Source organism: Canis aureus, chromosome 34 (assembly GCF_053574225.1).
Source record: "Canis aureus isolate CA01 chromosome 34, VMU_Caureus_v.1.0, whole genome shotgun sequence".
Taxonomy (NCBI): domain Eukaryota; kingdom Metazoa; phylum Chordata; class Mammalia; order Carnivora; family Canidae; genus Canis; species Canis aureus.
The window spans coordinates 14118853-14142548 of record NC_135644.1 but is presented as its reverse complement, the minus strand read 5'-3'; the positions used below and the strand labels follow the sequence as shown (position 1 = coordinate 14142548).

The 23696-nt window shown below is 45.0% G+C and overlaps 1 long non-coding RNA gene and 1 pseudogene across 1 annotated transcript in view; both read right to left on the bottom strand.

The window, feature by feature from the left end:
• Nucleotides 1-23696, bottom strand: part of LOC144304502 (uncharacterized) — a 52834-nt gene that overhangs the window by 3762 nt on the left and 25376 nt on the right. The window contains exons 2-3 of the long non-coding RNA XR_013371450.1: nt 11057-11105; nt 6337-6493 (exon numbers count right to left, since the gene is read on the bottom strand). This is a non-coding gene — a long non-coding RNA (uncharacterized LOC144304502). The remainder of the gene's footprint in view (nt 1-6336; nt 6494-11056; nt 11106-23696) is intronic.
• LOC144304577 (protein MIS12 homolog) lies at nt 19264-22555 on the bottom strand (annotated as a pseudogene).

The window sequence follows — 23696 nt, the reverse complement described above, 5'->3', positions numbered from 1 at the left end:
TGCAATTGAAAATAGGTATCTAACAGATCAGCCATATAGGAGGCCAGCCAATGCTTTCAACTTTTAATCGACTTAATGGATAAAGGTTAGGCATAATTAAATATCTTTGAGCTTGCATCTTTCAGTGCAATAAGCAAATGACTGAATTAAATCCATCCAGGGGATAAAATGAAAACATTCATCAAGCTAGCGATTTTGAAGGAATGACTCCTCCCGGTCCAGCTTAAAAGTGGCTTGGCATTTTGGCCAAATGCCTGAAAAATACCTATCGATTTTAGCATGTTCACCAAAGGTGCTCATAAAGAGAGTGGATAGAAAGATGAATTCCCTCATCTCAGAGCCCCAGGATTTCCTCTCCCCGCCCTCTTTTTTTTTTTTTCTTTTGGTTTTTACATTGTCCTGTGAACTTTTTGGAAGAACGTTAGAGGCCCAGAAGCAGCAAATGTCTTGGAAGAGCAGACAATGTCTTGGAAGTCCAACATTCTAACTCCGACACACTGCAGATTTTCCTGGCTGATCACTAAAAGGCAGCACTGAGGACAGCAAGAGCCTGTTGCTAGAAGGAAGTAAGTGCTCAGCCCCTGAAATGGTGACAGATCCCCATGGTCAGCGAAGCAGAATTCCAGATGCTCCCAGGCATGACATCCTGCAGCCCTAGATTCTGTTTAGAACCACCGCCCCCAGATCTTGGTTCCAGCTGAGCATGGAACTCTGGGCCCGTGACACCTGACCTGTCACTCCTGTGTGCTACTTTGCCTGAGAAGATTGGTTGGAATGGGCACCTCCGCCAACATGGCTTTGCTTCCCAGCTCAACGCTGTGCTCTCCTGTTCTGTGGACCAGAAACTAACTCATCTACCTGCTGTCCAACAAAACAAACCAGGCGGAGAGGATTCCCTGTGGATAATTCCCTACTAGGGGTGTAGTGTGTCTGCATAGAGACCTGCCCTGCTCTGGGCAATGATGTGAAGGCCGAGGAAGTGGGGGAGTGAGCTGAGGGGAAGAAGAGGGGGCTGGGTGGCCAGGGTCCCGTGTAAAGACAGGTCATGTGGTACCATGCGAATGTAAAATGATTTGCCATTAGCTGCACTGATGCCCTTGTCTCTAATGACCCAGGGGTCCTGTCTGACCTCAAGATTTAATCTCGAGGCCCATTTCTTGGCTGCTTAGAATTAGAGAATGGAGGAGGGGATGGTGGCCAGGAGATCTCTCCTCACTTCCACCTCCCTCTCTTCATCCATATGCACGTGTGTGTGTACATATGCACGTATACAAGTGCACATGCACACATAAACCTACCCTTGTGTGTCAATATATGTAAGTCCTGCTATCAGGGCTTGTTTCTGGCCACGTTTTGCATTTTAAGGTATTTTTCTGGATGTCTCCTTTAAGAACACTATTACACTTTTTTTTCTTCTTTCTTTTTTTAAGATTTATTTATTTATGAGAGACAGAGAGAGAGAGAGAGAAGCAAAGACACAGGCAGAGGGAGAAGCAGGCTCCATGCAGGGAGCCCGATGTGGGACTTGATCCCGGGACTCCAGGATCCCGGGCCGAATGCAGGCGCCAAACCGCTGAGCCACTCAGGGATTCCCCCACTTTTTTTTTTCTATTACACTTTCCAATTATGACCTATGCTTGGTGGCCTTTCACCGCCGTGTATTTTGAGCCACTGATCCTTGCCACTAAGTTTTTAATATTTTACATTTTGAATTCTGTCCGTGTGCTCTGTGTAATAGAACTTTTTGGGCCCAATACCCATGAAGAGAGTATGTGCTTAATAATCGAGGAGATCCTGTTTCCTGGTTGACTCACTTCAAGCCATAGAGAATGGAATGCCTGGGCCTCACAAGCTGCCTGATAAAGCCCAGAGTGGCCCTGTTTGACTAGGGGGAGGAGGAGTGGATGCAGGAAGATGCTGTGATGTGATGTGATGACCGGTCAAGCCCCTCCCTCAGCTCAAACTCTCCGCAGGGAAAATTGTCCCTGAGGAAATGCAAGGAGAGAAATTTTTCATGAGATCTAGAGGAAGAGGAGGCAGGTTCTTGACTGACAAATAAGAAGAGGGACAGAGAGACCTGCAGTTTGAGGGAACTGGGCCCAAGACCAGGGTTTGCTGGGTGAGGGCCAAAGATGCAACAGTTCCTTCTACCAGCTGGAGTGCCTAGGGCACTACTGTCTGCCCACTGCTGGATCGAGTACTTCCTGTGGCCAGCCCCCTGTGACAGCGCCATCTTTGAACCCCTAGAAGCCCTACTTCTGGGTTGTCTGCCCAGCTTTTTAAGGCTTTGAGCATGTCTTTTCCCGTGTTGAAGAGGTAACCAACCCAGTCACACTTTTCAGCAGTGTCTCTGAAGTCATGGAGATGAAAGTAGGACAAGGGTATGACCAACATGGTCCCAGAGGGTCTCTGCCCTATGGGTACCTTCGTCCAGACCGGTGGACACTGCTACTCCTGCCCTGAGGCCTGCGGTTCTCGTGAAGTCCTCACAGGTGGGACCTCTGAGAGATGGGCCTGGGGTCTGAGCTGCTGAGGAGAATTCAGGCGGTGACCCGCTGAGAACTTGGAGCTGGTTTGGAGCCTCTTTGCTACAGGCTGCTCATCCGCAGCTACGACTCTCACAGGGCCACCGTCCTTTAAAAAAATAGCAGAGGAAACTCCAGCAGCTGGGCTCTTTCACGCCAAACCTCTGAAACCTCGCCCTGCAGTTTTCCCCACCAGCAGGGCTCGGGCCTAAATAGGTGTCGTCTCTGAGCTGGCCTCAGTGGCGATTTCTATTTAAAGGCAAATCCCAGACAGTGAAATATTTGCAGTAAATTATGACAGCAATGTGACACACGGCTTTTCTGCCATTAAGGTCACTCTGCCACAGGCCTCTCCCTTCCTCCTCAATTGCTGCTCGTTCCAGGAGGTTTCCTCGGCTTCAGTAACCAGAAGGGTTGTGATCACATCTCCGCACAATGATGGAGTTTGGGAAGGCTTCCTCAAGTCCCTGATCCCGGCCACCGGGCCAGGGCCTCTCTTCCTTTCTCAGGGCAACAGATCGAGTTCAGATGCGGGGCTCCCCTGCTGCGTAGGAGCTGGTAGGTCACCGCGACGTCCAACGGGCTCATTAACATAGCAATCGAAGGGGAAAAAAGAAGGCCGGGTGATTGTAGTGAATGCCAAGCTTGTTCTAAATCCTCATATAGAATCTTGATAGGCCCACAGGCAGAGGATTTGAGGCACTGTTTTGCAAAAGAATTTCAGAGAGCCTGAAAGCTTGGGAATGGAGCCATGGGACGGAAAGCCAGGCCTTGCAAAGGCCTCCTGCAAACAAGCTCAGCTCTGGCGAGAGGTCTTACCTCAAGCAACTGCATGCAGTGGTCACCAGCTGCTCCGTTCCAGCAGGTGAAAGTATTCTTAAATGTTGCATGAAGGCAAGAATTCCTTTTCTCCCCATCAGTGGGTCCTGTTGCTTAATCGCTTAGGACACCATGCTGTCCTAAGAGACAGTCCTGTCTTTCAGAGCCAGAGGAGCTTCCTGCAACTTGCAGACACTTCCATAGTTTTTGCTGGGCCCACCCTGGCTTTGAGGGTGAGAGCAGGGTGTGGCAGTTAGATGCAAACTCCCAGGACACCCATTTCTTGAGGAAGTGGGCCTGAGTGTACCTACATCGATCCCAACTATTCCCCTTGGAATTGCCTGTCTGTGAGCGGCCTTTTAGACAGGCAACCCTAGCTGGCTTGTGTGATGGCCTGTGAGGTTTTGCCTGTCAGGACCCAGGACTCTGGGGGTAATTCATAGCCAAGATAGAGCATCAGCCTGTAGGGTCTGAGCGATGAGGCATCTTGAACTCATAACTACATTTTGGGAACAAGAACCGTGCATGGAGATTTAAGGAATTCAGCATTCTGATAATAGAACAGTGCTGTGGGAAAGAAGGGGGCTGCGTTTTGCCCCACCTACTTTTCTTGGCCACAATTTCCAGAAAATTTTTGGAATTGCTTATAAAAATCTCAACTGGAAAAGAAGTCTGAAACATATCTCCAGTCGTATATATCTTTGCCAGCCACTTTCTCATACATGAACGTACTGTACAAGTAATAGACTTGGGCTTAAAGAATCCATGAACCCATCACCTTGCCTTACTTTGTGACTACTTCTAACCAAACACACTAATAAGTTGCAGTTTTGCTTTTGAAGCTGTCCTAGTTCTCTCCTTACACTTTATTTCAGTGATGAATGGCTGTAAAGGAATTTAGTGATTTTAGTGATAGATGTGCTTGCTCGGTGGGTCCTGGTCTTCCCTCCTTAGCAGCCCCGGCTTCTTTTCGTCACAGAGCAAACTGAATACCCCCATGGCTGCCCTGGTCCCTCGCGAGAGGATCCTGCATCCCATGCTCCTTACTCAGAAAGGGCAAGAGTTACCATTGGTCGGTGGCTAATAGTCACGGCTGCCTCAGGTCATTGTTCTGGGTCCCTCTTGTGTCACAGCAAAAGGGGCTGTCATGGGAGTGAAAAAGGAGGCAAGGAAAGATGACTTTGGTATTTGAAAATGATCAGGTTGGGGCCAGCTCTTGGAAGCCCAGCGAGATGGCACAAGTTGGAGGTAACGGGGTGTGGAGGGACAGGCTCAGAGGAGGACCATGCTCTCCTGCCCCTGGGCCTTCGAAAAGCTACCTGGCAGGGCTGCCTTGTACAACCCCAGGGCTCCCATTCACCCTGGAACTGTGTAATGCTGGCTCCGGAGTCTGTGGCTTCCCAAGCTTGTGCTGGAGGGGAAGGTGGGAAAGGAGCGGCCCACCGATGACTCCACACCCACTCCTCCTGCCTGTCCCAGGAGCCTTCCATTCAGACGCTGAGCCCATCTCTGAGGGCCAACATGGGCCCTGTGGGGGAGAGAGGCTCTTTTGGTCTTGCCACGGACTAAACACACGGCCAGTTATTCTATTCCCACTCCTGTTGTACAGATTCCCAGTTCTCCTCTGTACTAACTTCAACCAATTAGTTGAAATGTTTCCAGGGGTGCATACCAGTAGAGACCAATGACCAAAAGAAAACTCATGAACAAGTTTTTAGAACTTGTCCTTTTATTATTATCATTTTTTAAAATTCTATTTATTTATCTATTTGAGCAAGAGACAGAGAGAGAGAGAGAGAGAGCGAGCAGGGAAAGGGGCAGGGGCAAAGAAAGGAGAAGAATCCCAAGCAGACTCTGCACTGAGCCCAACACAGGGCTCAATCTCACGACCCTGACATCATGACCTAAGGTGAAATCAAGAGCCCAATGCCCAACCGACTGAACCACCCAGTGCCCTTATCTTTTTTTTATGTTAAGGATTTCTGCGAGCCCCCAGCTCAGGGATATTCATGACTTCTGTTTACTTCTAACTTTGGTTCACTTGTGAACTCTCACTGCTCACTGCCAATCAGTGCTCTCATACCTTATATTCAAGCGTCTACAAGAGACAGAATGTGACTGGTCTGAGTTTGTCACCAACAATCAATCCTCTGGGCCACACACCAGTTTGTGGATTGCCTGCCTAGTCCTGTCTCCTAGCAGGAGGCTCAGACCAAATGTGAAAGGGAAGAAAACGAAATTTTCTATAATTGCACAGCAATCTGAGAGCACCCCTGATGTCAGGGCATCTTGGGCATCTGCTCTTTCTTAGTGAGGTCCCTATGAGGTACCTATTATATATAGGACATTTCTACCAAAGGCAGAGCCTGCAGGTTGCTGGCCTGAAAGCAAGAGCCAGCCATTATCTGCCTGCCATTTTGTAAAACAGCAACAACAAAAACCCCCAAACCTTTGCTCAAGGCTGTGAATACTAAAATTAGCCAAAGGAAGCGGTGGGAACTGCATTACTTAAATCCTTTCAAAATTGCCTGAATAAAGCACTTCACTCCGACGTAAGGAGAATAGACTGGCGCTGACCCTGCAGGGCATCCATAAGATGACCTCAGAGTTTTTTTTTTTTTCTTGTGTCTGGTTTCTATGAAGGAGAAAGACTGGAGCTGAACCATGAAACAAAGAAGGAAGTTCATACCCTGCTCCCACCCCCATGCCCTTTAGTCTAGTTGGGTTCTGATTCCAGATCGTCTCCACCAAAGAAATTTTAAAAGCATCCACACATACTGCCATTCTAAAATATTGTAAGATCATCCTTTCCACTTTAAAGAGAGAATTCATTTCAAAAAAACCTTTCGTGTTCCCATTTCTTCTTCCATAATTACTGCAGATGTCCTCATGAGTGGGCTCTGCATAATTCTCCCAGTTGGCTCCAGTGCCTCAACAGGCATCCACCTTACAGCCACCAAAGAGAGTAAAATACCATTTTGCTCGGCCTTACCACATCTGCTATGAAGTAAGTGTTGTTTGCTCTTTGAGATCCAAATAATCACAGAACAGCATCTCAGACAGCAGCTGGAATCCAGAAAAGTGAAAGCAGAAGGATATGGACATCTTTTGCAGGAGATGTAGTTTTGCTTTCTCTTCTTTCATTCATTCTTTGGAAAGCAGATAAGGAGGCATTATTTATTGAGAAGGAACTGTGTGCATTAGCTACCATGGTAACTTATGTAACGATTGGCACTGTCCAGGCCAATTAAGGCCCTTTCATAAGGCTCATTTTTTTCTAGGGGCTGAGAAAGCCACTTAAGTAAGAGACAGATAAGTACTTTACAAGCTCTGAGCATCAGGCTTCAGATGTCCCTCTACTGACTTTCCTGGCAATCTGGGCACAATGCAGTTTCATTTAGTCCAAGCCTCTGGGAGGACCCTGGACCCTAAGAAGTGCCCACCTGTAGCTCTGGGCAGGAGTTAGTCTTGTCATGATACCCTTCCGCACCTGCTGCCAACTCACTCAACGGTTAGATTTCGAGCCTCACGTGGTTGGTGCTATGGAGATCCTCCTGCCTCAGCTCTTTGCCCAGGCCCTTGGTCCCTGCTGTCATGCCTCTTTGGTGCTCAAACTGTTGGTCTGCCATTATCTACACATCCATCCATCTATCCATTCACCCATCTATCCATTGATTACTTTCCTACTACATAACAGGTTCTGCATTTGGTGCAGGGGATACTGAGATGAATAGGACATGGTTTCTGCCCTCAAGGAACTTAAAATTTAATGGACAAGGCAAAAAGACCAGAGATTTTATATATGAACTATAAAATTCACATCATATGAAAGATTTAATTTTTTTTTATTTTATTTATTTATTTATGATAGTCACAGAGAGAGAGAGAGAGAGAGGCAGAGACACAGGCAGAGGGAGAAGCAGGCCCCATGCACCGGGAGCCCGACATGGGATTCGATCCAGGGTCTCCAGGATCGCGCCCTGGGCCAAAGGCAGGCGCCAAACCGCTGCGCCACCCAGGGATCCCCATATGAAAGATTTATAGTTGAAACATTTTATTCCCACTCCTGTTGTACAGATTCCCAGTTCTCCTCTGTACTAACTTCAACCAATTAGTTGAAGTGTTTCCAGGGGTGCATACGTAAGCACAGGCAGGTACCTGGCTGGGTGGCATACAGCAGATGCCTTCTGGACATGGGACCTCTGACTGAAGTGTACAGAGTCACTCTAGCGGTGTCCCCAGCCCTTGTACAGTGGCAAACATGCTTTCATTTTTTTCAACTCTCATTTGTGCAACTGTGGGTTAAACCTCCCAGGCTACTGTGATATCTGTGATATGTACTGATCCCTAATTGCCTACTGATCTTTATATGTAACTGTTTCCTTAGCCACTTGTTTACAGGTAGCATGAGTGCCCTGAAATGTGTATTTCGAAATCCTACATTCCACATCACTTCCATTGCTTCTTGGGAGGCCCAACTCCATAATTTCACACCATATTGGCCATGATGGGTATTCACCATAATGTAAAATGATGGGCAGGGAGAAAGACCACATTGGGTTAAAAATACAGTTGTTAACTGAACAGAGTATTGCTGAGTGCTAGTGACTCATAGCCTAGAGAAAATACACACTAATAGAAGATTTCTAGTGGATGAATTTTGGATACTCAGTGGATATTCAGCTCTTACATTCATCTAGTATGCACTGGGGACAGCTACACTGGTTGCTAATAACTGGTGTATTTTCTGATTAGTTGGTGTCATGCTATACAGATTGGAACTATTTTAGTGATTAATAGCATTAATATAAATAAATATTTCATGGGGCAGTTTTAAATGAAGAATGCCTGTATTTTATGTATAATCAATCACATATATTAGGCCTGGGATTTTAAAAGCATTTCTGAACCCCTTTCACCTTTCCTTGCATATTTCTCAAGGCAACCTCCTTGGGTAAGGAATGGGGCCAAGCAGGCAGGGTGGCATACAATCTCCCTCTTTCTCTTCCTTCCACATCCTCAGAGCACCTGCCCTTTTGCATTGAGTTCTGAGTAAGATTTCTCTTGAAGAGAATGCTCTGTTAATTAGACATAAGGTTGAAACCCTATTCTAATACTCAGGCAGTATTTCCATGGGGGCCATGGAGATACATGGGGAGGGACACTTAATCCCGTCTTGGAGGCCGGGCATGGATCAGGGAAAGCTTTCCATAAAAAGTAGTCCCTGAATGTGTGCGTAGGGTGGGGTGAGGAGATTGTATACCTTCTAGGCAGAGGTAGCAGTATGTGGAAAGTCCCAGAAGCAAGGCAAGGAAAGTTTAACTTCTTCAGGAAAGTTGTAATGTGTTCAATATGGCTGGAGTGTTTGGTTTCAGATGAGACTGACGAGGTGAGCTGAGGTCAAACCTATGTTCCTGTCTATTCCACTTTGTCAGTTTCACATCTTTCAACCTATGCTGTGTCTAGATGATGTCTCTCAAACTCTTGACCTTCAAACCTAATGTGGGTACCATCTGTTCCTCCCTATCCTTTTGGCACTTTGACCCCAAACACATTCTCAGGCCACATGATCCAGCCTGAGAGACTGGTCATTGGATCCAGTCAGCTCACTCTTACATTTGCTTTTTTTGCAGTCTACACTAACCAATCAACTTTCCAGATTCCTAACATCAAGCCTAAGGCCTGATGTGTCTAAACCAAGTGCTGAACTTCCACTGGCCATGGCCTCACTTTCTGGCTCTCATTTGGTTTCTTAGTCAAGTCTTTGGACAAAAGTCTTGCAATGGGGTGACAGAATGACACCCCCCCCCCCAAACACTCAACACCCTCAAGCAAGCAAGTGCAGTATCTTTTGGAAGCCAGTCTTTGGTTACCTACAGTTTCAGTCTGGCTAACCCTCAGGAATTACTGTGTTCTCCCTTACTAAGGGAGAAGCTTGCTAAGATATTTCTTGTACCAAATTGTAGTCCAGGCTATGACACTTTAGCTTAAAATCAAGGTTTTCATTTGTGGGAAATGTTCTATCCTTTTTTTTTTTTGAATCACACTGGACTTCTCTGAGCCAAAAGGGATCTCCAAGTTGTGAGAATTGAAAATGCCAGAAATTTCCTCCTGTTGAGCACTACCATGGCTGCCAGCAAGGGAACTTTGGGCTCATCAAAATCAAAGAGCTCAGCTGAAAGTCTTTAGGGAATGTCCTTTCTGGTGGAGAAACCATCAAGTTCTACACCACCTATTATGGTCTCCAAACTGTTGATTGTGACAAAGCAAGTTTTGTGTACAGGAAACAACCACTTCCCTTCTCCCTTTGGAGAACCTAAAAAAATTTGATCTTAGATAAGAAGCCATAAATAATTACATAAACAATTACTCAGCCTTTGCTTTTTTTCTTTTAATCCTATAATGGTACTTTAGCAATAACATCAAGCACTACTATTTTTCTTAAGTTTTCACAGTGAATAAAAATAGAAAGAAAATTTAAATATTATAAGTACATGGTTTTTAAGGCTTTCATTAGTTGTGAGAAGACACTGTTATTGATGCATTGCTGGCTCCTAATTTGCAAACCATGCATGACTATGAAACTGAATGTGGGTTTTTGTTTTCTGCAAGCAAGGTATAAGACCATTTTTACAGTATGTTATTGAGGACATAAAATTTCCAGATATATAAAGTGCTTAGATTAAAACTATGCTTTTAGATGTGAACCATAGCTCCAATATGCAGTTTTAACTATCAAAACTTTAGGTTCTTCCAAACCATAAAGAAGTTAAGAGCCAGGTCACTCTTTAAACAGAGGTTGGGCTTTCTAATATGCTGGATTTTTTTTTTTTTTTTTATGGGACAAAAAATGATGGCAATACTTCATAAATGTTAAGCTAGCTTATCCTACGTAGCATCTTATGGGAAGTTAGGAATAAAAATGTGACCCATCAGTGTGAGCAATAAATATTTGCCCTGTACTTAGTGATAGATTAGACATTTACTGTGTGGAGATGTTCTGGGAAAACGTTTTTAAAAAGGAAGGGCCATTTTCCATTTTACTATGGAGAATGTGACTCTCCATTAGCATGAGGAAGGGGTTTCCTGGACTTGAAGTGACATGCAAAAGTTGATTTAATGTTTAACATTAGTGTTATATACATTTTAAATATTTTATAACCACAAAAATACCTACTTATAATCAGAATGTTACAATGCTGGATAATACACCATGACTAGTAAAGCTTATTTCATAAAAATTGTCAAGGTGGAAGCTTCATTTAATGCTCTAAAGGAGTTGTGTAATTTTATCTTTTGTTCCCTTAAGCCTATTTACCTCATAGTAGCAAACTTAATCACATAAATACCCTTCTCCATGTCTCCCTATGTTCATTACCATTCACTTTACTTACTGCCTGTTGAGTATTTACAGGGGCCAACCCATTGTGTAAGGTAAGAGGATTCAGGATTCCAAGATGAGTAGGACCTGGTCTTTGCCCTCCAGGAGTAAAAAGCAAGTGGAATGGAGTGTTTGCTGTGCTCTGACATAAGGATGAAAAGAATGCAGAGGAACTATGGAGGAAGGGGCCTGGTCTACACAGACAGGGGCCTGGTCCACACAGTCCTTCTACAAGGTAGGATTTACTCACAACAGATGAGAAGGTGTCAGGAAAAGGGCCTTGCATTGGGGATTAAAAGGTTTGGGTTTGGCTCCTTGTTTAGCTACTTACTAGATTTGTGATCCTGGGTAATTTACTTCAACTCCCCAAGTTTTCTCATCTGCAAAATAGAAATAATAATAGTTGTTCCCTCATCTCACAGAATGTTGTTTCAAGGCTCAAATGAGCTAATGAAAATGAAAATCCTTTTTAAAGATTATATATATATACAGTTAGTTAGAACTAATAAATGAATTCAGTAAAGTAGCAGGATATAAAATTAATATGCAAAAATCTGTAGCATTTGTATACACATATAACAGAGAAATTAAGAAAGCAATCCCATTTGCAATCACATCAAAAAGAATAAAATACCTAGGAATAAATTTAACCAAGGCAGTGAAAGACTTGTACTCTGAAAACTATAAGACATGGTTAAAGCAATTGAAGAGGACATGTAAAAAAGGAAAGATATTCCATGTTCATAGTCTGGAAGAATCAATATTGTTAAAATGCCATACCACCCAAAGCAATCTACAGATTCAATGCAATCCCTCTCAAATACGAATGGCATTTTTCACAGAAATAAGGTAGTCCTAAAATCTGTATGGAACCACAAAAGACCCTGAATAGCCAAAACAATCTTGAGAAAAAAGAACAAATAAGGAGGCAGCAAGCTTCCTGATTTCCAACTATGTGATAAATCAATAGTAGTCAGAACAGTGTGATATTGGCATAAAAACGGATACATAGATCAATAATATAGAATAGAGAACGCCCAAATAAATCCACACATATATAGTCAATTCATTCATGATGGAGGAGGCAAGAATACACATTGGGTAAGGACAGTCTCTTCAATACATGGTGTTAGGAAAACCAAGCAGCCAGATGTAGAAGAAAGAAATTTGACCACTATCTTACACCATACACAAACCTTAACTCAAAATAGATTAGAGATATTAATGTAAGACCTGAAACCATAAATCTCCTAGAATAAAACAGGCAGTAAACACCTTGATGCCGATCTTGGTGATGATTTTTCGAATCTGACACCAACAGCAAAAATAAACAACTGGAATTGTATCATACTCAGAAGCTTCTGCACAGCAAAAGAAACCATCAGTAGAATGAAAGTCAACTTACTGAATGTGAGAAAATATTTGCAAATCATATATTTGATAAGGAGCTAATATCCAAAATATGTAAAGAACTCATACAGCTCATCAGTAAAAAAACAATCTGATAAAAAAACTGGACAAAAGATCTGAGTTGACATTTTTCCAAAGGAGACCTACAGATGGCCAGCAGGGACATGAAAAGATGGTCAAAATCAGGGGAAATAAAAAATCAAAGCCACAGTAAATTTCTCCTCGCACCTGTCACAATGACTATTATCAAAAAGACAAGAAAAAACAAGTGTTGGCAAGAATGTAAAGAAAAGGGAATCCTTGTACACTGTTGGTAGAAGCATAAATTGGTGTAGCCACTGGAAAAAATAGCATGGAGGTTCTTCAAAAAATTAAAAATAGAACTACCATGTTATCCAGCAACCCCCCTTTTAGGTATTTATCCAAAGAAAACAAAAACGCTAACTCAAAGAGATCTATTCACCTCCGTGTTCACTGCAGCATTATTCACAATAACTAAGATATGGAAACAACCTAAGTGTTCATCAATGGACACATGGATAAAGAAGATGTAGTGTATATATACACATGATGGAATATTAATCAGCTATAAAAAAGAATAAAATCTTGCCATTTGTGACAACATGGTTGGACCTCAAGGGCATTTTGCTAAGTGAAATAAGTCAGGGGAAGACAAATATTATATGATCTCTCTTACATGTGGAATCGAACCAAACAACAACAAACCAAGGAGATAGATATAGAAAACAGATTGCTGATTGCTAGTGGCTGATTGTGGGGGATGGAAGAAATGGATGAAGTGAGTTAAAAAAAATAAAAAAAGATTATGTACATGCATATATACATATATAATTATTTTATCTGTTATTTACATCACATGAATTATGGACACTGGTGTCCAAATTCGGGTGTCGTGACCACTTCTGGAATTCCTACCAAGGATAGGAGATGAAGAATTTAGAGAGGACTAAGAAGAGATGGATAAGAAGACAGAAAAAGACTAAAATGGGAAGCCTGAGACAAAATGTACAACAGACACAGGAAGGGTGCCAGGTGTTTCCTATCTTTACCAAGACCCAAACAAGAGGAAATGGATTTACACAGCAGCATGAGGGATTCAGGTTAGGAATAAGGATGACTTTATTTTCTGTAAAGAGCTGTTAAAACACTATAAAGGCCAGTAAAGGGGGGGAGGGGGCTCTGGTTCTCCCCTGAAAGTCTTTAAAAAGAAAGAATGGAGCCATCCTACAACAGTGGGTCACTGTTCGGTGCAGAGTTACATAAAGAGAGTTCAAGTGTAAGAAGTACACAGGTGATGCTTGGAACATGTTCAACCTTAAATTATTCCTTTGGCAGGGGGAGAATCAGTATTGGGAGAATTATATCAGAGACCCATTCACCTTTTGGACAAAGTGGGTGGAAAAGGTGTGCCTTCTCTTCTGCAGACCTCTGTAATTCTTGGTTTATTACTTGCAGTAACTTCAGGTGTTTTACGGCATACCTATATAGCCTAAGGTTCATAAGTCATTTGCTTAGAACCCATCAAATACACAACTACTTCCTCTTAAGCACTTGGGTTGATCCTCATTCTTGGTGGGTTCTACAAGTTCATCCCAGTGCCATAGAGAGTGTCGTACAGGCCTCGTGGACACTGGGCTAACTCAAGCCTCTGAGTCTCGGTGCCTAACCTCAGGGAGTGTATTTCAAGGATTCCTGGTATGCAGCTGGCAGGAAACCAGGTACATCAGGACCTAAAGACCTAACTTGCTTATTTTCCAGACTCTATAAAGTGAATAAAGTGAAACAATCTTTCAAGCAGCCAGGCACAGACCTAGTCTAGGTGGAAGGCAAAGGATAGTCCACAAAACCAGCCCAAACATACTTTGAAGAAACCGTTTGCACTGTTAGAATTGTTTTTGGAATATTCTTGAATCTACTGCATGGTTAAACCTGGCTTCCTTTACCCAAAGAGATGAGAGCCTGTAAATGAGCGGAGGCCTCTGGTGGGTTGGCCACTCTTACCGGGGCTTAGTCCTGCTGCTAGCCCTGCCTCGGCCCTTCTCCAGCTGTGGGAGGGAGAATTCGGGCCAGAGGATATGCCGATGGGTCCTCTACTGTCCAGGTGTGCTATTTAGGTCATACCTAGTCTTGCAACGACACTACTCTTCCTTATTTCCCATCTGATCACACCGTAGCTTGGAGCATGTGCTGCTCCCTCCAGCCTTCCCGGTTGGAATCCGCCTTCCTGGTTGGGTAGCCAACAAGGAAAATGGCAGAGGAAGGAGGGAGTTTCTGTTGTAACTGTCTATTTTTAGTGGCTCATAAACTTCTCCATATTCCTTTGGCCCCAAGCTGCATATGCTTGGTCGTAGCCCAAAGGGAAGTTATTTTGGAAAGTCTGAGCAAAATCCTCTCTACTGCTGCTTGGGTTGGCTAAAGGAGACAGAAAAAAATGGGCTTTTGGAAAATCAGGTCTGTAACTTGGGGCTGGTTGTGGAACTGGCCCTGGGAATCCTAGTTGGTCCATCTTCCACCAGCCCCCAGTGGAGGCGGCGCCACTGCGTGGCACATTTAGGGGCCCTCTCATAGGCTGTCTTCTAGTCACAGGATAGTGACAGCATGGTTGCCCCAAAGCTGAGGGCTGATAGCAGGGCCATCAGTAGGCTGCACCTAGATGTAAAAGGAGTAAGAACTGGATCCAAACTCGGGAAACCCGTCCTGGTTGTGTTGCCTTGGGCAGATCCAGTCCCTTCCTGGAGGCCAGTTACTCCTGTATGAGATGAAGCAGAGTCCCGAGGCCAGCTCTGGGTTCTAATCCTGCTCTGCAATGAGGCGGTAGAAATGTATCTTTTCTTGGGATGAAGACACTCAAATGATGGGGGTGAGGGGGGTGGGAATCATCCTCATCCCTATGGGCATGGCTGCTAAAAAGGCACTGAGACCAAAGGCAGGCTTCTCCTATAGCTCGAATGAGGAACAGTAAAAACTTGAGGGTCTCAAGCACAAATTCATAGAGGACTTCTCGTGTGTGGAGGATGGAGATGCAGGAGAGATATAAACAAAACAGAAGTGATGATTTTCATGTGGTTATTCTGGGTAGTTTCCCAGAACGGAAGCTATTTATCCATCAAAGCAGATGCGTTCACTTATTTATGTATTCATCTATTTATTTCTTCAACTAATGTTTATTGAGTGCCCCCTGATTTTCACCCTTGCCTCTGGCAACTGGGAAAGGAGATGGACCGGGAAAGGAAAAGGTAAGAGAAAAAATGGATTGACTGCCTGGACACAGAAGATGGGCTTGGAGCTTCGGGAGCACACCCAAGGTGAAGATGATATCCCCCGGGGAGGACACAGAGCATCACTGAGCAGAGTGACACCTCGATGATATGTTTGTGCTTCCCACGTGCTTCCAGGTTTTAGAGGCAAATCCCTCTTACTGATTAGCAGAGGTGCTGGGGCTCTGTACTCAGGACAACTGGCAGGGTGCCACCACACCTACATCAACCTTCTCATCCATTCCCATGGGAAGCTCAGAGTTCCCACACATCCTCAGCCAGGAAGGTCAGCATGGACACATCTGCGTGTATGATGGGGTGTGGCTGATAAGCACCAGCTGCTGGACCTCTTCCTCTTCCATATTGGCTTCTGCAGCAAACTACAGACCCCATCCCACAGGCCAGCAGAGCCAGCTTTTAAGAAGGGGAAAATGAAATAACGCAAGGAACTCAGTTGGGTTTCTTGCCCACCGGGCAATACCCAGGGTTGGTACTGCTGCTGTCAGAAGCAGAGACGGGGGAGTGGTGGCATCCTATTCCTGAGGCTTTGATGTGAAACCAAGAGAAAAGGATACCTATATTCTTGCCGACCTGAGAAATGATGCAGAGCGTAGAGCGGTCCTTCTCCGGCTTTTGTGTGCATGCAGATCACTTGGGGATCTCGCTGGAAGGCAGGTTCTGCATCAGCAGCTCTGGGATAGGTCTGAGAATTTTTATTTCTAACCGGTGCCTAGGTATTGCTTACACTGCTCGTCCATGGCCCTCCCTTTGAATAGCAAGGCTCTATTTTAGTTTCCTAGCACCCCTCCTCAGCGGTAGGAACTTGAACGTGAACCAGGGATAATATCTCAACACAAGTCTAGGGGCGCCACATGACCCCTGTGTGGCCAATCAGCGTTTTTGCTTTCTTTTAATTGGGGGTTTGGGAGGTTCAAAATGGAACTGGGAGAAGGAAACCCTGTCTTCTTTAGCTGCTAGAGTGTGAGTCAGAGCTGCTGCTAGTGGTGATTCCCATCTCACAGAGGAACTGGTCTGAGAAGATGCAGCAGATATGTGGGAGAATGAGCTGGGGAATAGAGAAGGTCTTCACAGTGCTCACTGTCCTGGTTCTGGTCATCCTGAAGGGCAGCGGCACCAGGCCTTTCCTCTGGTTTTCCTCTATGAGTCTGCAAATTACCCTCTCTTGCTTCAGTCGGTGGTTCTCGACCTGGCTGCCCATTAGAATCCGATGCTTGAACCCCTTTCCTGGGGACTCTGATTCAATCAGTCTGGGATAGGGCTTGGGCACAGGTAGTCTCTAAAGTTCCCTACATGATTCGAATGTGCTGCCAAGATGAAGGTCAACTGTTATGCTCTTTTGAATTGAATTGAATTATGCTCATTTGAATCCAGCAGCAACGGAGAGAGTCCTAAAATGGGTTCTTGGAAACCACCGAACTAGATGAGTTAGTTGAGTGAGAAGACAGGGACAGACACCTGAGAAGATGTTTCTAGAGAGGGCCTGAAGAAAGGGAGGCTGAGGACCACATCCAGCTCTCTTAGTGACCTGGCTGGTCCCTAAGCTCTATACGGGCCACAAGATACTACTATCTCTGAATTATGTGTAGAGCTCAGTCTTGTTTTGACCTTTTTGTCCAAGGGGTTAGCTCTCATTCCAGACTGTATGCTCCTTCAGGGCAGGGATGGTATCTGGTGCCTCTCCCATTTCTTTCAAGGCACTGGCCACCATACATGCACTTACTGGTGATTTCCCAAATATGATTAAGGGATATATGATATGGATATATAAAGTGTGTGCCATATGTGGTTGGTCTCATCTCTCAAAACCTAGTCTCCCCAACTTCCTCCATGATTGTGAAGAATTCCTGAGGCTGTTTGCTATGTTCTCAGCATGTGCTTGGAGGTGGGAGAGAGAAGGTTCATCAAGGGCTTCTTTTATAGTCTTGACCCACATCTTAGTCTCAAGAGTGGATGGCACGTGCCAGAAGTGGGCGATTAAGGGGTTTGTGAACTCTCTTGTCACTTCAGATTCAACAACTTGTTCTCTTGAAATAGAAATAGCTGCTGGTTTTGTGGGGGTTTCCCCCCTCCCCTGCCCAGGTCAGGCCCTTTTCTCAGAAATGCAGTTGCCTATGGAAAACTGACACTCCCTAATGAGTCCTTACCAGCTGTCAGCCTCACAGCAATAGTCATTATTCTGCAGGCTTCTTGCTAAATTCCAATGATGGTCCCTGCCAGAGCCCAGGAACACAAGCGCGCTGGAGGTGGCGGGAACTCCAGAGCTCTTTGGGTGGTATTCTCTCCCCTTCCCTCAGGAGGACTTGCCCTGGGAGGCTTCCAGGCAGCCCTTCCACAGCAGATGTGTGGAGACTGGGGAATGTGAATAGTTGTCTTGGGCTGAGCTTTAGGGCTGTTCACCCGGATTCGAAGAACCTGAAGTGCAGTAAGGGACTGAGCTAATAGCTAGGAAGAGACACCAGCCTTGCCAAGAGAAAAAAAAGCACACAAAAGCTTGTTAATATGTAAAAAAAAGCCTTCACAAATGTAAGCACTCCCATTCTTTCTTCTTCAGTATTATGATATGAGCGAGAGCCTTAACACACAAGACGCCTTCTGACCAAAGCCCTCAGCTGGGAGTCCAGAGCTCAGCTATGGTCTTCAACACTTTATTCTACTGCTAACATCCTGTGTGACACTTCAGTTCATTTGTCTGGGCCTCAGACTTCTCACAGCTGGATATTTACTTGTGCTCACCACACTTCCACAGTTCAGCAAATTACTCCTTGTAGAACGTGTCAATAGTCAATAGCCTTCGAATAGCATGTATGGGAAACGAATTACAATTATTGGCAAGAAGGAGAAGGGGCTATTTCCAAGTGACTTGAATCCACATGGATGTCAGTTCTTATTTTGTGGAAATGTGACCAAAATAAAAGGCCAACTGGGAAGAGATTATAACCCCCTCCCAGCCTCAGTCCATTTGGGTCCTCTGGCATCACGAGATAGAGAATCCATTTTTCTAACTCATTTGAGAATTTTCCTTGTGCTCTGTTTCTCTCTCTCCTCCTTCTCCCAGACTCAATGACTTCAGGGGGTGGGGTTGACCAGGACACCTGGGAGATGCCTGGGGGTGTATGTGTGTGTGTGTGGGGTGTCCTAGTACAGTCAGCTGCTGCCTACAGCTCAGGCCCAAAAGGGTTTAAGCAAATAGCATGAGATGCCTATCCCAGAGGGCTGCCCCTCCCAGGCCATTCCGTTGAGGTGGAATCTTGCCAGTTCTTCCCAGCTGGCTCCGAAATCCGATGCCTCAGTGATTGATTTCACCATCTGACTCCAAAAAACTTGCATACTGGGGTAAAACAGGCCAGCTCTCAAGAGTGTGATAATCCACACTTCCTGGTAAGGTTTCCAAATACCACTCTTCCTGGGTCTTTTTCTTACTTGGTTGTAGTAGATCTTTCTCTTGAGGCACCCTTCAGTGTTTGTTATGATGAAGTGGATTTTGTGCTTTTTCCCTTGGTGTGCCTGCAGCACCTCGTGCAGCACTTTGTCTGTTGTCACAAATCATGATGTATGATCATTCTTTGTGTACTTCTCCTTCATTTAACAATGATCTCCTGAAGGGTGGGAGTTGTGCCTCATTTTGTCCTGTATATTCACAGCGAACAACACAGAGTTCCTTAGCACATAGTAGGTGTTAACTAAATGTCATTCGGATGACTGCTTTGCATGAACTACATCAGGGCATTTGGGTGACTCTCCACGAAAAATGAGACCACCAAGAGTCAAATATATATATATATTTTTTTAGATTTTATTTTACTTATTAGAGACAGAGACAGAGAGAGGCAGAGGGAGAAGCAGGCTCTATGCAGGGAGCCTCACACGGGACTCGATCCCTGGTCTTCAGGATCACACCCTGGGCTGAAGGCAGTGCTAAACCACTGGGCCACCAGGCCTGCCCGAGTCAAAATATTTTTAAAACTGTGTGGTCTCAAGGTAGCAGTAGAGGAAACGCTATGAGTTCAGAGACCAAGTTAACTTTTGGTATTGGTATAATAAAATCGTTGGTTAAACTGGTTTCTTTCTTACAAATAAAACTCCAAACTCTCCTAAGATAACATGGAGTAATCCTTGGAGGCCTTAAGCATGTAGAAGGGAAAAACCTGTATACTTATTTATCCATCCATAATTATTTGTCAAATGAGTAAATGAATGAAAAATGAATCTTTTAATAAACAGAAGATACATAAATTCCCTTTAACTTTCTTGGAGCTCCATTATTAAAAGAAATACCCTCCCTTTAAAGGCAATAATACATATAAACATAGTAGGGTGTATGGCACCTAAATGTTAGCTATTTTGATCATAGCAATGTAGATAACGAAGTGGCATGCTTCCTCATCCAGCGCAAATCACAGTTCATGCCAAGAACTCCCCTACCCTTTTGTCAAAAGCAAATAAAAAACAACTTGAAAAATTCTCTAGTTAAATACAGAGAGTGATTTGTTGTATCTGAAACCCATTTTGTTTTGTAGTCTTCATTCTTTGGGAACACCTCACACGGCAGGGTGAGAGACATTACTTTCAACTTAGAGATGAACAAATCGATGGTTTGGTAGAACTTGGCTCGATCTTAGGTCCCAGTCTCTTCAGACACCTAACCCTGAGTTGGCAGTCCATTAGTTTTTCCTTTTACGTCTGCCCCGTTCCCTTTGCTTTGCACGGAGCTTGATGAGGATGGTGCTACAACTGGCTTACTGAGCCCCAGGGTCTCCCAGAAGGTGGGGCTGGATGACGGGCTGGATGAGGGAGAAACGGGGGACATGGCGTGCTTTCATGATTCACTGTGCTCTTCAAAACTCCTCAGGCCATCTGGCTGGTCAGGGACCTGGAGAGGGTCCGACATTTCTCATGTTTTCAATAACCCTGGTGAGTCAGGCCAGTCCCCTTGCCCTTCTCTCAAGCAGTGAAGACAGAGGTCCATGATCTACGCTAGTTTTCCTTCTCCTTCCAAGCCTAGATTGGGTACAGGGTGGGCCTCCCTGCCTGCCTCCCTAGGGAGGCATGGTTTCTAGGCAGTTTCTGGCTTCACATTATTTTGGTGGCCCCACGTGGGGGCACATGAGCCATGCCCACTTTAAGGATTGTTTTGCTACTTAGGGCAGGAAGACAGAGACAGACTGACAAACCTTACTGGGTGCAGAGAGCCACCATCTCCAGGGCAAGATGGGAACTGGAGTAAGGCAAGTGAGGACAAGCCACATCTGCACAGGGTCTGATCCCATCTTTATTTAAAATTTTGGTATTTCATTTATTTTTATTTTTTTGCATTAAAATCTTAATCATCTTGATTACTGACTTCTTTGGCAACCCCTTACATTTTGACCAGGGCAATCGTATTTGAGTGACGGTACCATAACATTAGTTAGCTGTTGAATTGTTGTTTAGATGCTCTCAGGACACGTCAAAGCCCTGGCACGTCTGTGTCACTGCAAACCATCTGTTTGGACTTAACGTAGATAAAGCAACTGTGCCCGGCACTGGCTACAGGCAATAAACCAGTCTAGGTGTCCTTTCTTCCACCTGAGCATGGAAATTTCTCCAAGCTTGAGGGATTCTTCTCCACCATGATGAGTACATTTAAAGTGAATGTGGTAGGTCAGCGAGTGGTGATCTCTTCTGCCCAAAGTGGAAGGGTTGATTTTCCTTCTGATGGAAGGAAGATGTTTGTATTCCCCTTTGGGCTCCCTCAGCACTTTGTCCCAGACTATAGCTCTTACTCTGCTTGTGTTCACACATCCAGCTTTCCAGACTGTAAGTTTCTCTATGCAAGGATGTCGTCTTACATTTCTGCATAGCACTGTGCACCGTGCCTGGCCCCCCAACTTGCTCAGTAAGTGTTTAGGGAGTGAAGGTACAAATTAGGTAGGGTTTCTGACTTACTCAAAATGCTTTTTGTTGGCATGAACTTTTTGTACCAGAAATTCTTTTTTTTTTTTTTTTTCATGATCACAGAAAGCATTTATTTTAGGAATGAAAACAACTTCTCTCCTCTTTACTAAGGATCACACGGGTGGTGTTTCTCTATTTGCTTCTTCCCATCGGCTAACTTGCTGTGTAAGGCAATTCGTGGACGAGAGCAGGCCACGGGTGCCGACGCCCATCCAGCCATGCAGTGGCTGGTTCCTAACAAAGCCGCCCACTTAACCTTTTTCTCATTTGATCGCATCCAAAGAATAAGTCAGAAGGATCAAGGTTACAAGGAGCCCCTGATCAAGGAACTGCTTTTACAGATCTCTCTGCAGTCCTGGTGCCCGGTGACATGCTGCTGGACCAGGAACCCCTTCCCACCTGTGAGAGGTCTCTAGGGAACACGGGCTCCAAGGATCAGTTCAGGGTAGTGTAGATGCCCTAGCAGAGTGGGGCCAGACAGAGGGAAGTGCGAAGTACAAGAAAGAGCCAATAAATGAAATCCCGTAAGACATTCAGTTCACCAGAATATCATTCACATCAATCCCTTCCTATTCTACTTTCTGACGGGTTCCTGTCACTGCTTAGAAATTACAGTATTTTCATTCTCTTGCCTTCCCATTCCACAGTGTCCCTAATAGTCTGAAATCACTAGTCCCATAATCTCGGCCAGCATTTTCGAGTTCATCAAACAAAACCAGTGTCTGCTTAAGTTGGGCCTGCCTAATTTTTTGTTCCTCTAATTCTGCGAGAAGGGCCTGCTTAGCGCCTAATTTGGTCTTCTACTTCTCCTGTAACTGTTCAATTTCCTCCTGGAGGAGCCGGAACTCTTCCTCACTACAAGGATGCAGCTCCTGGGGTTTGTCTTCCGGAAGCAAAATGTTTGGGGGAATGCGCAGAATCAACTGCAAAAACAGCTGCTCCATTCTGCCAAAAAGGTTATGGAAACGTCCCTTCATGAAGCCGAGGAACTTCTCTGCGCATTTACAAACCTGGACGGGGCTGATCTCACAGCCTGGGAGGTCACCTAGCTTTTTCAGAATGACCTGTTCGACGGCCTGTATCCCTTCAAACAGGTAGTCTTGAGATGCAATGTAGATTCTCAGCATGCAGGTTTGCGGTGTGAAGCTGAAGAACTGGGTCTCGTAGGTCATCGGGTCCACAGACATCTTGGCTTATTTTGTTTGGTTAATTCTTTTTTTTTTTTTTAATTTTTATTTATTTATGATAGTCACACACACACACACACACAGAGAGAGAGAGAGAGAGGCAGAGACAAAGGCAGAGGGAGAAGCAGGCTCCATGCACCGGGAGCCCGACGTGGGATTCGATCCCGGGTCTCCAGGATCGCGCCCTGGGCCAAAGGCAGGCGCTAACCGCTGCGCCACCCAGGGATCCCTGTTTGGTTAATTCTGACTATGAAAAATCCGAGCGGGCGCACCGGCTTCCCGCCACCGCCTTCAAACCAGCGCCTGCAGCTGCGGAGAGCCAGAAATTCTTTAATAAATCAGAACCAAGGGCTTGCTGTGAACCCTAGCTAACTCTTGTTTCCGATGCTTCCATTTGTGAGAGCTTGAGGTACATCAGGTCTCGCTGTTTAGGGGAGTCTCGGAATGCCTGTCACTTGCAAACATGATGTTAGTGACTAAGAGCCTTCGTGAATTAATCAGGACCTTTTGGCTTGTAAGCAACAGACTTTACTCAAATTAGCTCAAGCAAAAAAGAGAACGAGCTCAAATAACAGAGAAACCCAGGGATGGACATCAGCTCCAGAGGCTGAAATGATGCCGTCAGGACCCCATCTCTCACTGCTGGTGGAGATGGTTTCCAGCATCCTGAGGCTCACCTGCAACCTGCTTTCTGCTCCCAGTGAAGAAGAGGTTCTTCATTAAACTCCACCAGAAAAGTCCTGGCAGAGACTGTCTGGTCAGGCTTTGGTCACTTGCATACTTGTGAACCCGTCCCTGGGGGCACAGCGAATGGGCCACAGACAGGCCTGGGTCACGTTCCCACACGTGTGGTGGAGAAGGGGCCGGGAGGGTCTGCTTCCCTCGAGCCACGTGGCCCTGTGCCCTCACGGGAAGGGGAGGCTCCATGAGACACAGATGAGGGTGATTCCAAGCAGGCAGAAACAACAGATGCTCACTATACTTGTAACATTGGATTTATTCATTTTCCATTTAATTTTCATTTCTGCATTCAGTCTTGCCAACTTCTCTTAAGTCTCAAATTAGGTTATTATTGGAGCAGTTTTTGGGTTGATCTTAACCTCTTTTTTCCCCCTTTGGGCAATTTTTTGTAGGCTTTTCT